We start from the raw sequence: 16,353 nt of genomic DNA on the forward strand, positions 1-16,353 counted from the left end.
AATATGTCACAGAAGCAGCCACACACGTGTGCTTCATAAAAGAAGAAAGGACAGCATGGGCAAATTGGTGTTGGTCGTATTTTGGAACATGGTTGGCATGGAAAGTTACTTTTCTTAGACCCTAGGGATAGCCAAATTCAAACTCAATTTCTAGGTTATCTGGCTACATTATTTATTTATGTATATTTATGAACAGGTTCTCCTCTCAAAAATGACTCTTTGATGGAAGTGTAATTGTTTTGACAGAGAAAACGGGATTCAATAGTGACATGACCCCAATTGCCTGTAACGTAAAAGTGAATTTTTAATTAAAGAGGAGAGAGAAAAGTGAATGATGTGTGGACAATCAATGATTAGATTTCTCAGCTAAGCATTTTCTTTTCTATGATTCATGAAGACACATGCACAGCCATGGGTGTGATGAGTCTGAAATGAGCAAATGTGTGAGGGAGTCTATTTCTGCTCCTCAGGGGCCAGATAACATCTTCAGAGCCAGAGTCAGGTCTAGATTAAAACCTTGAGAAGCCAAAGCAGTAAAAACCATTATGAAAACTTATGTTCCCACCTTCCCACATTTAATTAAAAAAAAAAAAAAAAGAAAAGAAAAAAGAAAAAAAAGAAAAGAAAGTTCTACTCTTAAACGCTTGTAAGAAAGGTGGACAAAGTTCTGATTTCCCCCACTTTGGCTTGTACCACTTTTTCTTGAAATAGCAAAAATGAAGCATCCTGTTTGTCTAAATTGTTGAGCCTCTGTTTTACCAGAGCCCTGAAAACATGAAATCATCTTTTAATGAATTTTTTTTTTTTTTTTTTTTACTGCCCCTCTATCACACAACTTCTGATTCACACACAACACTTGTCCGAAGAAGGTTCATTTAGAGTTGGTCACTCCTAACTTGTTTCTGTACATTATGTCGTGCCACTTTCCAAACCATCCACTACTCAGTAGCCAGTGACTGTTTGAAAACTCTCCTTCTTAAAATTCCTAAATGGGTTCCCATTGTATGATAATGATGATGAAGAGGACAGCAAATACTGGAAGAGAATTTTGCTATTTGCCAGGTTCTATTATTAGCGCTTTTCTTATATTAACTTATTTCATCCAGAGAAAAAGTCTACAATGTAGGTACTATTATTATACCCCATTCATAGATGGGAAAATTGAGCATAAACCACAATCACACAGATGCCCAAATCGCAGAGCCAGGATTTAAACAAGGTTTGTAGTTTGAAATCAAAGGCATCATAAAAACTCAATTACTTGTTTTTAAATAGAAGAGAATAAGAATAAAGGCTTCTCAACAGCAGTTTTAGAAGCTGGAAAGTTATCGAACAATACCTTCAAAATTTCATATGAAAATTATTCTCAGTCTATACTTGTATACCTGGAAAAACTATCAATTAAATATGATAGCTGGGGAAAAAAAAAAAGATACTTCAAACATGCAAATCTCAAAACAAAATGCACTACTTATGGCCTTTGCCTCAGGAACCTACTACAGGATGTGTTGCACAAAAGGAATGACTAATCCAAATTAAAGACAGATACAGAATTCTAGAAACAGGATAACCAACATGGGAGAGAAGTTAAAGGAGTTCCCAAGAGGACAGTAAAAGTAGTCTAAGGGTGACAGATGAGCAGCAGTTCTGGAGAGCACTCTGTATATGGCTAGAAAGTTGGAGTTTCAGAAAAAAAATTGGAACTGATATATAAATTACATGAAAAATTTGACCCACTAGAACATTATATTGAGAGACATTTTATAGAGCAGTTTGAATTTTGAGATTCAAGAACTACCAAATTCTTAAAATCTTGAAAAAGCATTTAGTCTAGGAAAAAAAAAATGTAGCCCCCAAATGGAAATGTAATCAAAATACTTGATTCATTAGTGAAGAATATGTTCATGCTTATAAAAGGGAAATCACTGAATATGGATTTAGCAAATAGTTGTGATTTAACAAAACTTGGAAAGTGAAAATCTTCTTTGATTATAATAGAAAGTCAATGGACAGTGTCTAATTGAATAATCAGAAGGTAGTATTATAATATACGCACACACACAGACATGCACACACTTTAAAAATAGGTAAGCACTGGAAGAAACGACAGTGTTGAGAATGGCTGATTTCGGCATAACAGGCAGGAGAGAGACTGCTGTTTTTAGTTTGGGTCTCATAGGCCCAGCAACTTCTCAAACAATGCGCATGCATTACTGACAAAAAATAGTAAGTGTACTTTTTAAACTTCCAGAATTAATCATGTTAGATATTAAGTCTTTTTTAAAATTGAAACCCAACATGATGTTCATAACTGACAAAATAATAGCTACTATAAATGGGTGCTTACACTGTGCCAAGCACTATGACAAGGGCTTTTACACATTATCTCATTTAAAAGTGTGACCCAATTCTGTGGTAGGTGACATTTTTGTTCCCATTTTATGAGCAAGAAAACTAAGAACCAGAGAGATGGAAGGACTTGCCCATGGTAACTACCTAGGACCAGGACTCTTGGATCCTATACTAAGACTATACTTAGCTTTGCAGGAAACTTCCAATCTTTTAAAGCATCTGTCCCATTTTGTATTTCTACTAGCAATAAATTAGAGTTCTTATTACCCTACATCCTCATCAGCAATTGGTTTTGTCCATTTTTTAATCTTAGTTGTTCTAATAGGTGTATAATGGAATCTCATTAATTTGGAATTCCATAAAGACAAACAATGTTGAGAATTTTTCACAGGATAATTTGCCATCTATATACTATATATGATTTCATCGGTAAGGTGTCTGTTCAGATCTTTATACATTTTTAATTCAACTATTTGTTTTCTTATTTATTTATTTTTTTTTTGCGTATCTTAGACACAAGTCCTTTATCATACATGTGTCATGCAAATATTTTCTCCCAGTATAGGTATGGCTTATATTTTCATGCTCTTAATAGAGTCTTTCACAGAGCAGAAGTTTTTCATTTTAATAAATCCCAACCTATCATTTTTTTTCTTTTAGAAATTGTGCTATTGTATTTAAAATTTATCACTAAACTTGAGGTCATATATATTTTCTTAGGTAGTTTCATATTTTTTCAAGAAGTATTATAGTTTTGAATTTTACATTTAAGCCTATGAACCATTCTGAGTTAATTTTTGTGAAAGGTGTAAAATCTGTGTCCAGGTTTATTTATTTATTTATTTATGGATATGGATGTCCACTTGTTTTTTTTTCCTCAAACTTCATCTACTTTAATGTATTATTTGCCTCCCACTAATAAACCTTTATTTCACTCGTTATAACTGAGCACTGAATCTTCCACACTGAAATATATTCCTTGCCCAATTAATCCAAAGGAAAAAAAACTGAAATGATTAGAAAAATGTAAAGACTAACACACCCTTTTAATATGTTTTTAAATATTTTTAAGGTTTAAAAAGTGTTTAAAGTTTGTAGTTCCTAGTAGGAAAACATTATCTGAATGAATACCCCAATGGCAAACCATTGTAGAATGTTTCAGTTGCATGGGGAGCAGAGGGGTAGGGATTCTCTTCACAGCACCCCAGCTTTCTTCATGAGAAGGTCAGAGGTACACTGGTTTGTATTATTGCAACATCCATTAAGTGATCGAAGTTGCTTTTCCTTCAGCAAGGGCTTTATTTGTCAGCAGGGCATAATGCTTGACCTCCAAATTTGGCTGACAATTTACTGATAAGACTCATAACCTTTGGGTTGCTCTGATATTTTGACATATTCGCTGGGTTCTGGGCCACATCCTAGAAGGCCACCATAACTTCTGGATCCTGCATGGCTGTAAGAACTTCCGGATCACGAAGAATTTCATTGAGCCCAGGCATTCCTGCCATTCCAGGCATCCCCCTTGCCATTCCAGGCATTCCTCCAGGAAAATTACCGGGCATTCCCCCAGGAAAGCCACCTGGGATAGAGCCATACTGAGCTCCTAATTGTCGTCTGGCTTCTTCCTCCCTCTGGGCTCTCTCATGTTCTTCCTGAGCCTTTTTAACCCTTTCTATTCTTTCTTTGATCTCTCGCTCTTCACATTTTCGCTCACATTTTCTCCGCAGCAATTTTCTGGGCCCTTGGTTGAACTTCTTTCAGCATTGCACTAGAATCTTCATCATAATCCAGTTTACAAGCAAGGGCAAGATCATGTGCTGCTTCTTCCCAATGGCCCAGAAGTCTCTGTGCTTTCCTGTGCCACTTATAAGGATGAACTGAATCAGGATTTATTTCAATAGCTCTGTCACAGTCTCTAATGGCAGCATTTGGCTTCTGTAATTTGATGAAGACACTGGCTCTCTTGGCATACAGAATGGCCAAGCGAGGATTTAGTTTGATGGCATCTGTGGACAAGTCAATGGCTTTCTGTAGTTCACCATCATTTAGGGCATCAATGGCAGCCACTTTTTTATCATTTGCTTGATCCACCATTTCCTCAGTTATCTCTACATTTTCATCTCCCATTTCTTGAGGGGCATCGGTATCTGGTTCAATCACACCTTCATTGTCAATTTCTAGATCACTCTCCTCACTTGATGGTTCATCTGTCTTTATGTTTTCCTCCACCTTCTTACTACCTGGTTTTTCTTCCTTGATACTGTCTTCTGATTTAGTTTTATGAGTGGCAGGTGGTATTTTACCCCCCATGCTCTCCACCCACTCCCGCAGGAAACGCGTTTCCTCGGTGTGCAGAACGCTTGGATCCTGCTTACACATTTTCATGAAAGCCTGAAGCTCGCTCACTTTGCGGGGGTCCATGGTCTAGAGGCAGTGGCAGACGGCAGGAGTGTCTGAGGTTGCGACCCAATTCCAGGCGTGGGTACTAGCTCTGGGTGTCCACTTGTTCTAGTGCCATCTGCTGAAGAGACTGTTCTCTGTTCGTTATTTTGCTTCTTTGTCAATGATCAGTTGACTCTAGTTGTGTAGTTCTATTTTTAGATTTTCTATTCTGTTCACCTAAACTTTGTGTCTATTGTTAATACCATTCTGTCTTGATTATGTACTTTTACAGTAAGTCTTTTTTTTTTTTTTTTTTTAAAGATCCTTCTCCCTCCCACTGAACACTTCCAGGTCACAAATCTCCTCGGACAGCCTCTTCAATATGTTGTTGTGAACATTCATTCACTCCCATCCTATGGAGTACTGGAGTACCATAGAATTGGTCTTTTTTTTTTTTTTTAAAGATTATTTATTTATTTATTTGACAGAGAGATGACAAGCAGGCAGAGAGGCAGGCAGAGAGAGGGGAGGAAGCAGGCTCCCTGCCGAGCAGAGAGCCCGATGCGGGGCTCGATCCCAGGACCCTGGGATCATGACCTGAGCCGAAGGCAGCAGCTTAACCCACTGAGCCACCCAGGCGCCCCAACTTTTACAGTAAGTCTTAAAATTACAAGTGTTCTCCAACTTAGTTCTTCAGTATCTTGTTAGTTATTCTAAATCTTTGTCTTTTTACATAAACTTTAAAATCTGTTTTTCAATATCCACAAAATACCTACTGAGATTTTGATTGAGATTGTACTGAATCTATAGATCAAATTGGGAAGAGGTGACATCTTAACACTACTGAGTGCTCTTACACGTAAATTTGGAATATCCATACATGCACATACCTTTGACTTTTTCATCAGTACTTTGTAGTTTTCTGCATATATGTTTGTGCATACTTTATTAGATTTTTACCCAAGCATTTCATTTTGGGGGTACTATTGTAGAGGGTAATTTTTTTTTAGTTCTAAATTTTGATTGTTCTTCACAGGTATTTTCACATATGAACTTTGTATCCTGAGACCTAGTTTTACTCAGTTATTAGTTCTAGGAATTTTTGTTGTTGATTTTGAGGTTTCCACCATAGACAATCCTACCATCTGTGAATATAGTCTTATTTCTTCTTTTTTCAATTTGTAAACTTTTATCCCCTTTTCTTGTCTTATTGCACTGACTAGGACTTCCACTACAATTTTGGATAGTGCTAGTGAGTAAGAACATAACTGCCTTGCTCCTGAGCTTAAAGGAAACTTTTCTGGCTTCTCACTATAGACATGTTGTTTGCTGTAGGTTATTTATAGATGTTCTTTATCAAAGTGAGGATGTTCCTTTGTATTCCTTGTTGGCTGAAAGTTTTTGTCTTGAATGATATTGTGTTTTGTCAAGTGTTTCTTCTGTGCCAACTGATGTGATCATATGGGTTTTCTACTTTACAACTCTGGTGAATATATGATTCATTTTCTAATGTTGTATACCCGGAAAAAAAAATACCACTTGATCATGATATAAAATTCTTTTGATTGTATTTTGTTTCTGAAGCATTGTGCTTAAGATAATTTTTTAAAATATAAATTAGTTGTTGAATGTAAGACAGAGGCCTATGTCAGTGGGTCTCTGCTAAGCTGGGAGAGGTGACACTTATGAAGCAATGGTGTTTGCCACAGCTCTCAAAGAGCTAACAGAGTGCCACAACATTCTATGAAAACCTCACTGCTTTCTTTGGAAACGGGGACCTCAGGTGACTATCAAATTAAATGACCTGGTGTTTCAGAGAAATTTAAAAATACTTTACCTCATTGTTATATATGGCAATACCTTCTCAAAATTGTTTCTAGGATAAGGGGGAGAATGTTCCAGCAAAACATCCCCCAGATTTTAAGGATCCATATATAGGCTTCCCACAAAAATGATATAGAGAAAATAAAGCCAGTGGTGGTTATAATAGAGAATGTCTAGTACTCTTATACTTTTCATAGGTAGTAGGAATAATCAAGAAATAAAGTTAGATGCGCTGCCTCCTGAGTCAGGCAGTGACCCAGCTTTTTGGTTAAGCAGATATAGACATTCCCTCTTGTACTTCTCTATGACCAGAAATGCCTGCTAGGCAGGGAAGAATTTGAATTGATATCCACTGTCCTATCTATGCACAAAAGTCTGCAGAAAAATGGAAGATTCCCCAACCAATCTCCCTGACAAAAAAATTTTAGCCCTAGGCTATAAAAACCTTGTAATTTATAAAACTGCACCAGTTATTCTTGTGATTTTTCTATATCCAGATAGACGATAGCTGTGGGTAGATTCACCACCCACTATGTGATGATTTTAGGTGAATAAACATACCACCTAGGCTATGCTTAAATATGTAGAAAGGGGCCATATCTATAGGAACAGCACTTTTACTGATTATTGGTGGTTACAACAGAAGACATATTGTATTATCTGTATACCACTTTGTATAAGAAGGCTGACATATAGGAAAATAGAGATAATGCGTTCAATTGTAAAGCTCACATTAAAACTTTGCCAGGTTCACTCATACTAAAAGCCAAGTTTTTACACAAAATATGAAAAAGACATCACTCATATAAGATGCCTCTATTTTGATATTATGCCCTCAGCCTCAGACATGTCAGAATCTCAGTAACTTTATAACTCAGGCATTATTTTATAGTTATTGACTTCACAAACAAAGTTCTTAAAATATACTGAGTGCATTATATATACATTAATTATTTTTAACACAAAGATAGATGCAAATTAAGATATTTAATATTCAGGAGTTGAAAAATATTCAAATTCACAATCACTGATTTACTTTTGGTATTGCTATAAAATAACATTTCTTGCCTGAGTTCTTATGTAATTTGGTTTTAAAGAAGCTTCTTGGGGCGCCTGAGTGGCTCAGTGGGTTGAGCCACTGTCTTCAGCTCAGGTCATGATCTCAGGGTCCTGGGATCGAGTCCCACGTCGGGCTCTCTGCTCAGCGGGGAGTCTGCTTCCCTCTCTCTCTCTCTCTGCCTGCATCTCCGTCTACTTGTGATTTCTCTCTGTCAAATAAATAAATAAAATCTTTAAAAAAAATAAAGAAGCTTCTTATATCCATATTTCATTGGTAATGTATACAATTAAAGCATTTAGATTGAAATGTAGAAAAATAGATTATAAGGACTGCCATTTAGACATCCAAGTTTTAGTTAAGTTAGTATACCATATAAGAAATACATGTGTAAGTATGTGAAAGTAGAATGTTTTAAGATATTTTCCTTCCATTTTCTAAACTCACTGATTTTGTACATACACAGTTCCCTGACAGTTTTCTGCCTCAATGTGACCCAGCAGTGGGACTGAAGCATTCTGAGAAGATTCTCTGAATTGGTCAGGTTATGGATTACTAGAAATAAGTGGATGAATACGATATTTTTTAATGTTGACAGTAAATAAAAACCAGTGAATTCAAATATCTCTTAAAATAAGGAACTCTAGAGGATTTGTTATTTATAAATATTCAAATATTGTCCTTATTACCACAGGTAAAAAATATTCCAAATGATACAATATTATGTTTATAATAAAGACAGAAATCTGTTGTTCTACCATTCAGTTCCAAATTTTGGTTTCTTTATGCATAGAAGAAATTAAATTTTTAATTTCTATTTCAGTGTTCCAAACAACCATCTGAAATACACTTGTAAGATTAAGGTAATGTATAATGCTTATTCACAACATAGTTTTTTTTGGAAAGAATGAATAAAAACATGAGGTTCAGTTCAGTATCCTTACTAATCCTGTATTTATTGTTTATCTTGGATTTTTAAATTAAAATGTGGTTTCTTAAAATATTGCATTAAAATATTTACCTTGATAATGATAAATAACCACCTCCTATATTTTTGCACCCAAGGCAAGGGTCTCACTTGCCTCACCCTGACCCTTGTCCAAGCACTTCTTGAACATTGAGTCTATCTACCAGGTAGTGCATTAGGCTCTTTATAGATTAAAAGTGCCTCTAAATATAAGGCAGTAAAGAAGGAAGGTAGAAGGATTTTTGTTTTTTTTTTTAATTTGTTTTATTTGGTATTTAGGTGCAAATTAAGTATATTTTGAAGAATTAGAAGGATTTTAATTCCTTAAAACACGTGTTAGAGTCCTACAAATGACTAAATAGCAAAGGAGAGTGCAACAGTATAGTCTTCAGATTTTAGTGATATTTATATAAACAATAAAAAATAGAAAATATAGAAAATACAACTAACATCTAGTTTAAAAACTCTCAACAAAGTGGTTATAAAGGGAAAGTACCTCAACATAATAAAAGCCATATATGATAAACCCACAGCTAGCATAATACTCAACATTTAAAAACTGAAAGCTCTTCTGCTAAGATTGGGAACAAGACAAGAGTATCCATTCTCAACACTCTTATTCAACATAGTATTGGAAGTCCAAGCCAGACCAATTAGGCAAGAAAAAGAAATAAAATATATCCATATAAGAAAGAATGAAGTAAAATTATCACTATTTGCAAAAACATGATATTAGATATAGAAAAACCCGAAGACTCCATCAAAAAACTGTTTGAACTAATCAGAAAATTCAGAAAAGTAGCAGGATACAAAAATCAATATGCAAAAATCTGCTCCATCTCTACACACTAACAATGAACTATCAGAGAAATGAAGTAAACAATCCCATTTGCAAATTGCATTGAAGAAAACAAAATATTTGGGAATAAATTTAACCAAGAAGGTGAAAGAAAGACATATACACTGAAAGCAAGACATTGAAGAAAAAATTAGAGAAGGCACAAATCAAAGGAAAAATATTCCATGCTCATGGATTAGAAGAATGAGTAGTATTAAAATGACCTATTACCCAAAGCAATCTATAGATTCAGTGCAATCCCTATAAAAATTCCAATGGCATTTTTCACAGAAATAGAACAAATAATACTAAAATTTATATGGGATCACAAAAGCAATCTTGAGAAAGAAGAACAAAGCTGGAGGTATTACACTTCTTGATTTCAAAGTATATTACAGAGCTGCGGTAATCAAAACAGGATGGTATTGGCATAAAAAGAGATACAGCAATCAATGAACTGAATAGAGAGCCTGATATTAAACCTTCACATAGATGGTCAACTAATTTACCAAAAAAAAAAAAAAAAAAAAAAAAAGAGGCAAGAAGAACAGTCTCCTCAATAGTACTGGGAAACCTGAACAGCCACATGCAAAATAATAAAATTGAACTGACATTTTACAGTATACACAAAAATTAACTCAAAATGGATGAAAAACTTGAACGTAAGACCAAAAACCATAAAATTCCTAGAAAAAAACACAGATGGCATCCTGGACATCAATCTTGTTGATGATGTTTTGGATTTGACACCAAAATCAAAGGCATCAAAAGAAAAATAAACCAGTAGAACTAAATCAAACTAAAAAGCTCTGTACAGCAAAGGAAACCAACAAAATAAAAAATAAAAAAGGCAACCTACCAAGTGGGAGAGAATATTTGTAAGTCATATATCTGAGAAGGGATTAGTATCTAAAAATGTATGAAAAACTCATATAACTCAAGAGCAAAAAATAAACAATCTGATTAAAAAATGGTCAGAGGAACTGAATATTTCCTTCTTTCCAAAGAAGACACACAGATGGCCAATAGGTCAATTCTAAGATGCTCAGTATCACTTATCAGGGAAATGCAAATCAAAATCATAATGGGCTATCACCTTAGAGCTGGTAAAATGGCTACTATCAAAAAGACAAGAAATACATGCTGGCTAGGATGTGGAGCAAGGGGAACCTTTTTGCACTGTGGGTGGGAATGTACACTGAAACAAGCCACTATGGAAAACAGTATGGTGGTTGCTCAAAAAATTAAAAATAGAACTACCATATGGCCCAGAAGTTCCATTTCTGGATATTTATCCAAACAAAATTAAAACACTAACTTGAAAAGATATCTGGGCTCCTAGAGTATTATTTGTGATAGTTAAGATATGGAAACAACCTGGGTGTCCATTAGTGGATAAATAGGTAAAATAAAAAATATCTCATACACACACACACACACACACACACACACACACACACACAAATTATTCAGCCATAAAAAAGAAGGAAATTTTGCTATTTGCAACATGTATGAATCTTGGGGGCATTATGCTTAGTGAAGTAAGTCAGACAGAAAAACACAAATACCTATGGGTAAAATGGATGAAGGTGATTAAAAGATACAAACTTCCAGTTTTAAAATAAGTAAATCCTGGAGATATAATGTACATCACAGTGACTGTAGTTAATAATACAGTACTGTATATTTGAAAGTTGCTAAGACAGTAGATTTAAAAGTTCTTATCACAAGAAAATACTTTTATAATTATGTGAAGTGACAGATGTTAACCAGACTTATTTTGGTGACCATTTATTTCAAATGATTATGTTGTACATCTGAAAATAATAAAGTGATATATGTCAACCATAGATTAGTAAACAAAGAGTAATTCTATTGGGACTGCTGGAAAGTCAGGGGTGAATTGCATTTGTGATCATATGAACAGATCACATTTCAAATGCAATATCCAAGTCAGGGAATCTTTTTTGCTTTTTAAATACTTCTGCATTCTTAGAAGAACTGGATATTTAATAATCACATTTTTTATCTGATAACAGTAATAGTATTGGTGACTAAAAATCAGAACAAGAAAAGTAAACTTTTTACTTGACTCTGAGATCCCTAGTGAACAATCCCAAAGAAAGAGTGTAGTATTTATTTCTCTTGCTTAAGCCACTAGAATCCTATGTCATATCTAGATTAATCTCTGTCCTTGTAGGTAATATTATTCAGTGTTGGAAAAATATTTCAACATTAAATCATCAGTCATATAAATATATATTAATTAACTTATCTTTTATTAAACCAAATGTAAAATGAACTAAAGAAAACATTTCAATGACCCTATTAAGGCTTCAATTATGTATTTCTTCACTCCAGATATTCAGAGTTTGGTGGACCTTTGGGATTGTCTAGTCCAGTTCTCTCGTTTACCAAGGAAGAAGCTAAGAGAAGCAAGTGACTTAGCTGAGATCACAGAGCTAATTAACTGTGGAACCTAAATTAAAACCCAGGTCCTCTGGGCACAAGTCAGTAAAATCTAGGGCTGAGGTGAACGGAAGGCAGTGTTAAGAATACCTCCAATCTGAAATCACTGAGTGGTTTTTCTTTTTACTTTTTCAATTAAAATTTCAGGTACAATTTACTGACAATAAATGGGACAATCCAATTCAGTAAGTTTAGACAAATGTATATTCCTGGATTCAGAACTGTTCCTTCACTAAAACTAAACAAAACAAAATAAAACAAAATGTCTTGTGCCCTCTAAAGTCAATTCTGGTCTACCACTCCTAAGTACAGGCAATTAGTGATTTTTTTTTTTTTTTTTGCCATTATAGATTAAATCAGTTCAGTATAAAATTTCACATAACTAGGTTTACCCAGTATAGATCTTTTGTGTCTAGATTCATTAGTTCAGCATATTTTTGGTCAGGTAGAATTCCATTGGATGAATATCCCATCATATGTTTATCCATTTATCTCAGAACTTGAGATATTTCTATCTTTGGGCTTTAAATAAAGCTTCTATGAACCTAGGGATACAAGTTTTGGGGTGGAAATAAGTTTTCATTCCTCTGGTGAAAAGAAACTGTGTGGAACTGCTGAGTCATACGAATTTCTGTTTGACTTTATTGAGAAACTACCAAACAGTTCCCTAAGGTACCATTTTACATTCTTGCCAATGATGCAGGAGAGTTCCCATTGCTCCATATCACTGCCAGCTCCTGGCATTGGCCAGACATTTTAATTTTAGTCTTTCTAATGGGTGTGGATATTTGTTTTTCTTTTTAAACTTTAAAATTGGATTGCCAATATACACAAATCATCTCCTGGTATTTTTGCTGAGATCACAGGGAATATGTAGATGATTTGGGGAATAATTAATTTGCACATATTTTAAAAATTTATTCTTAGGGACAAATCTTGGTTTTCATGCTCTTATTTTCATTTTCTAATGGTTCGTGCTGCATACGTAGAAATAGAATTAATTTACATATACATTCTTGTCGTATATCCTTACTAAACTCCCTATTTTCAGTAGCTTCTATGAAGACTTTTTTACATATGTGATCATGTCTTCTGAGAATGAAGAATGTTTAATTCGTCCTTTACAATCTACTTTTCTTTCATCTTCCTTTTATAAAGGGTTTTTATAAAAGCCCCGATGCAGGACTTAATCCCAGGACCCCAGGACCATGACCTGAGCCGAAGGCAGACACTTAACTGACTGAGCCACCCAGGGGTCCCTCATTTTCCTTTCTTATGTCACTAAGACCTTCAGTACATTACTGAATGCAAATGCTGGATAGAAATAATCATCCTTCTCTTGTTTAAATACTTGAGAAAAGGTATTTAGTTTATCACAATTAATTCTAATGTTAGCTGTAGTTTTTTTTTAAAGCTGTCCTTCAATATTTGAATATTTGACAATGTTTCTTTTTATTCCTAGTTTGTTGAGAATTTTGTTATAAATGGGTGTTTCATTTTGTTATTTTTTCCCTGAATTGTAGGCAATGATCACATGGATTCCTTTTTTTTTTTTAATATATGCATTATTATTTATAAGGATTGGAGAGATGATTTGCTTGAAACTTTTGTTGAACATTTGAGAACTTACATGTCTATGTTCATGATTATTAATCTGTCACTGTCTTTTCCTATAAGTTCTTTTATCATTTTGGTATCAGAATAATAGAAAATAATAGGACAATTTCCTCTATCTCTATGGCCTGAAACAGTTATGAAAGATTTATATTAGTTATTCTTTAAAAATTTTTTTTTTTTATAGAATTCACCAGTGAACCTATGTTGGTCTAGAAGTTATATTTTGGAAGGTTTTAATTACAACTTATCATCTTTAATGGATATAAGGCAATTCAGATTTTCTGAGGTAGTGTAATTTCATTTCAGTTTTGATAATTTTTGCCTTTCAAGGGATTTGTTCATGTCTTATAAATTGTTGGCAATATCCCCTATTCATCCTTTAAATATCTGGAATTCAAGTTATTTTGTGATATTGGTAATTGGTGTGTGTTCATTTCCTTTCATATTAACCATTCTACCTAGATATTTATCAACAGTACTGATTTTTTTCTTGTTATTGAAGTATAATTACATACAATATGGTATACATTAGTGATTTGATATTGGTATACATTCTGAAATGATCTTCACAATAAGTCTGCTATAACTTTAAGAAACAATCTTTAGATTGCATTCTTTACTGTTTTTTAATTTTTTTCTTTCATTACCTCTGCTCTTTATTGTTTCCTTTCTTTTACTCATTTGGGATATAATTTACTTTTCCTCCCTAGGTGTGATTTTAGAAAAAGACTTAAAACTGATAAAATATATTTTTAATTTGTTTAAATGTTTGTGCTCTTCACAATAAGTCTGCTATGACTTTAAGAAACAGGCTTTAGATTGCATTCTTTTTTGTTTTTTGATTTTTAAAATGTTTGTGCTCTTCCAATAATATACGTTTGAATTTCCATTTGGTACAATTTTCTGTCGGCCTGAAGAAATTCCTCTTAATATGTTTTATAGCACAACTTTGTTAGGGGTATATTCATTTTGTTCGTATAAAAATGTCTTCATTTTATTAGCATTTTAATGGCTATTTTCATTGTATATAGAACTTTAGTTTCACAAGTTTCTTTTTTTAATACTTTAAAGATGTTACTTACATCATACTTTGCTTTGCATTGCTTCTGATGAGAACATAGCTCTTAGTTTTTCTTTAGCTGCAAATACTATGTCATTTTCCTTTTTTAAATACTTTTATCTGTATCATTAACTTTCCGCAACTTGGTTTTCTTAATGTCCATCTATCTTGGGAATCAGTGGAGTTTTAGGGTCTCTGAAGTTCTAATTTTCATCAAATTTGGAAATTGCTTGACCATTCTTTTGGTTTTCCAAGAGGTTTTATTTTTAACAGACTATCTTAATTTTTTTTTAAATTTTTTTTTTTTAAATTTATTTAGTCAGAGAGAGAGAGCGAGAGCGAGCACAGGCAGACAGAGTGGCAGGCAGAGTCAGAGGGAGAAGCAGGCTCCCCGTGGAGCAAGGAGCCTAATGCGGGACTCGATCCCAGGACGCCGGGATCATGACCTGAGCCGAAGGCAGCTGCCCAACCAACTGAGCCACCCAGGCGTCCCTAACAGACTATCTTTTTGAGCAGTTTTATGTGCACAGCAAAAGAGATTTCCCTTATACAACCTGTATCCACTCATGAATAGCTTTTCCAATTACCAACATCTCTCAACAGAGCAGTACATTTGTTACAACTGACGAACCTATACTAATAAACCATTGCTCCCCAGTGTCCATAGTTTGTATTAGGGTTTATTCTGGGCATCATACATTCCTTGGGTATGGGCAAATGTATAATGTGTATCCACCATAAGAGTATCATATAAAGTAGGTTCACAGCCTTAAAAATCTACTGCACTCAACCTATTCATCCTTCCTCCCTAAGCCCTGGCAATCACTCATATTTTAATGTCTTCATGGTTTCTGCTATTTCCAGAATGTCATATAGGTAGAATCATATAGCTGATCACTTTCTCAGATTGACTTTTTGGAATTAACAGTATGCACTTAAGGATCCTCCATGGTTTTTCTTGGCTTAGTAGCTTATTTCTTCTTAGCACTAAGTAATATTCCATGATCTCAGTGTACTACAGTTTATCCATCACCTACCAAAGGACATCCTGATTGTTTCTAAGTTGTGGCGATTAAGAATAAAGCTGCTATTAACACCTGTGTGCAGGTTTTTGTGTGAACATAATTTTCAAGCCCTTTAGGCAACTATCAAGGAGCACAATAGAAGAATCATAAGAATGTGTTTTATAAAAAATTTCCAGATGTCTGCCAAAGTAGCTATATTATTTGCATTCCCACCAGAAATGAATCAGAGTTCCTGTTGTTCCACACCTTTGTCAGCACTTGTGTTGTTACTGTTTCAGATTTTGGCCATTCTAATAGGTGTGTAGTAGAATTTCATTTCGTTTATTTACTTTTAAGATTTATTTATTTATTTAGAAAGCAAGCAGGGAGAGGGTTGTTGGGAGGGGGAGAGGGAGAGGGAAAAGGAATCTTAAGCAGGCTCCACACCTAGCATGGAGCCCAACGTGGGGGCTCAATCTCCCAATTCTGAGATCATGACCTGAGCTGAAATCAAGAGTCAGATACTTAACCTACTGAGCCACCCAGGTACCACAATATTTTTTTATAATTTCCAATTTTCTGAGGACATATGACATGAAACAGTATTTGTGGGTTCTTTCTCTCATTTTTAAATCAAGTTGTTTGTTTTCTTATTCTTGAGTTTTAAGAGTTCTTTGTATATTTTAGCTAACAGTCCTCTATCAGATGTGTCTTTTGCATATATATTCTCCCTCTCTGTGGCTTGTCTTAGTCTTTTGACATTGCCATTCATGGAGTGGAAGT

The 16,353-nt window shown here is 34.4% G+C and overlaps 1 pseudogene; it reads right to left on the reverse strand.

The window, feature by feature from the left end:
- Positions 1 to 3,650: 3,650 nt before the first annotated feature.
- LOC101683987 lies at positions 3,651 to 4,773 on the reverse strand (annotated as a pseudogene).
- Positions 4,774 to 16,353: the final 11,580 nt, after the last annotated feature.

This window comes from Mustela putorius, unplaced genomic scaffold (assembly GCF_011764305.1).
Source record: "Mustela putorius furo isolate JIRA1106 unplaced genomic scaffold, ASM1176430v1.1 tig00003845_pilon_pilon_pilon, whole genome shotgun sequence".
Lineage (NCBI taxonomy): Eukaryota > Metazoa > Chordata > Mammalia > Carnivora > Mustelidae > Mustela > Mustela putorius.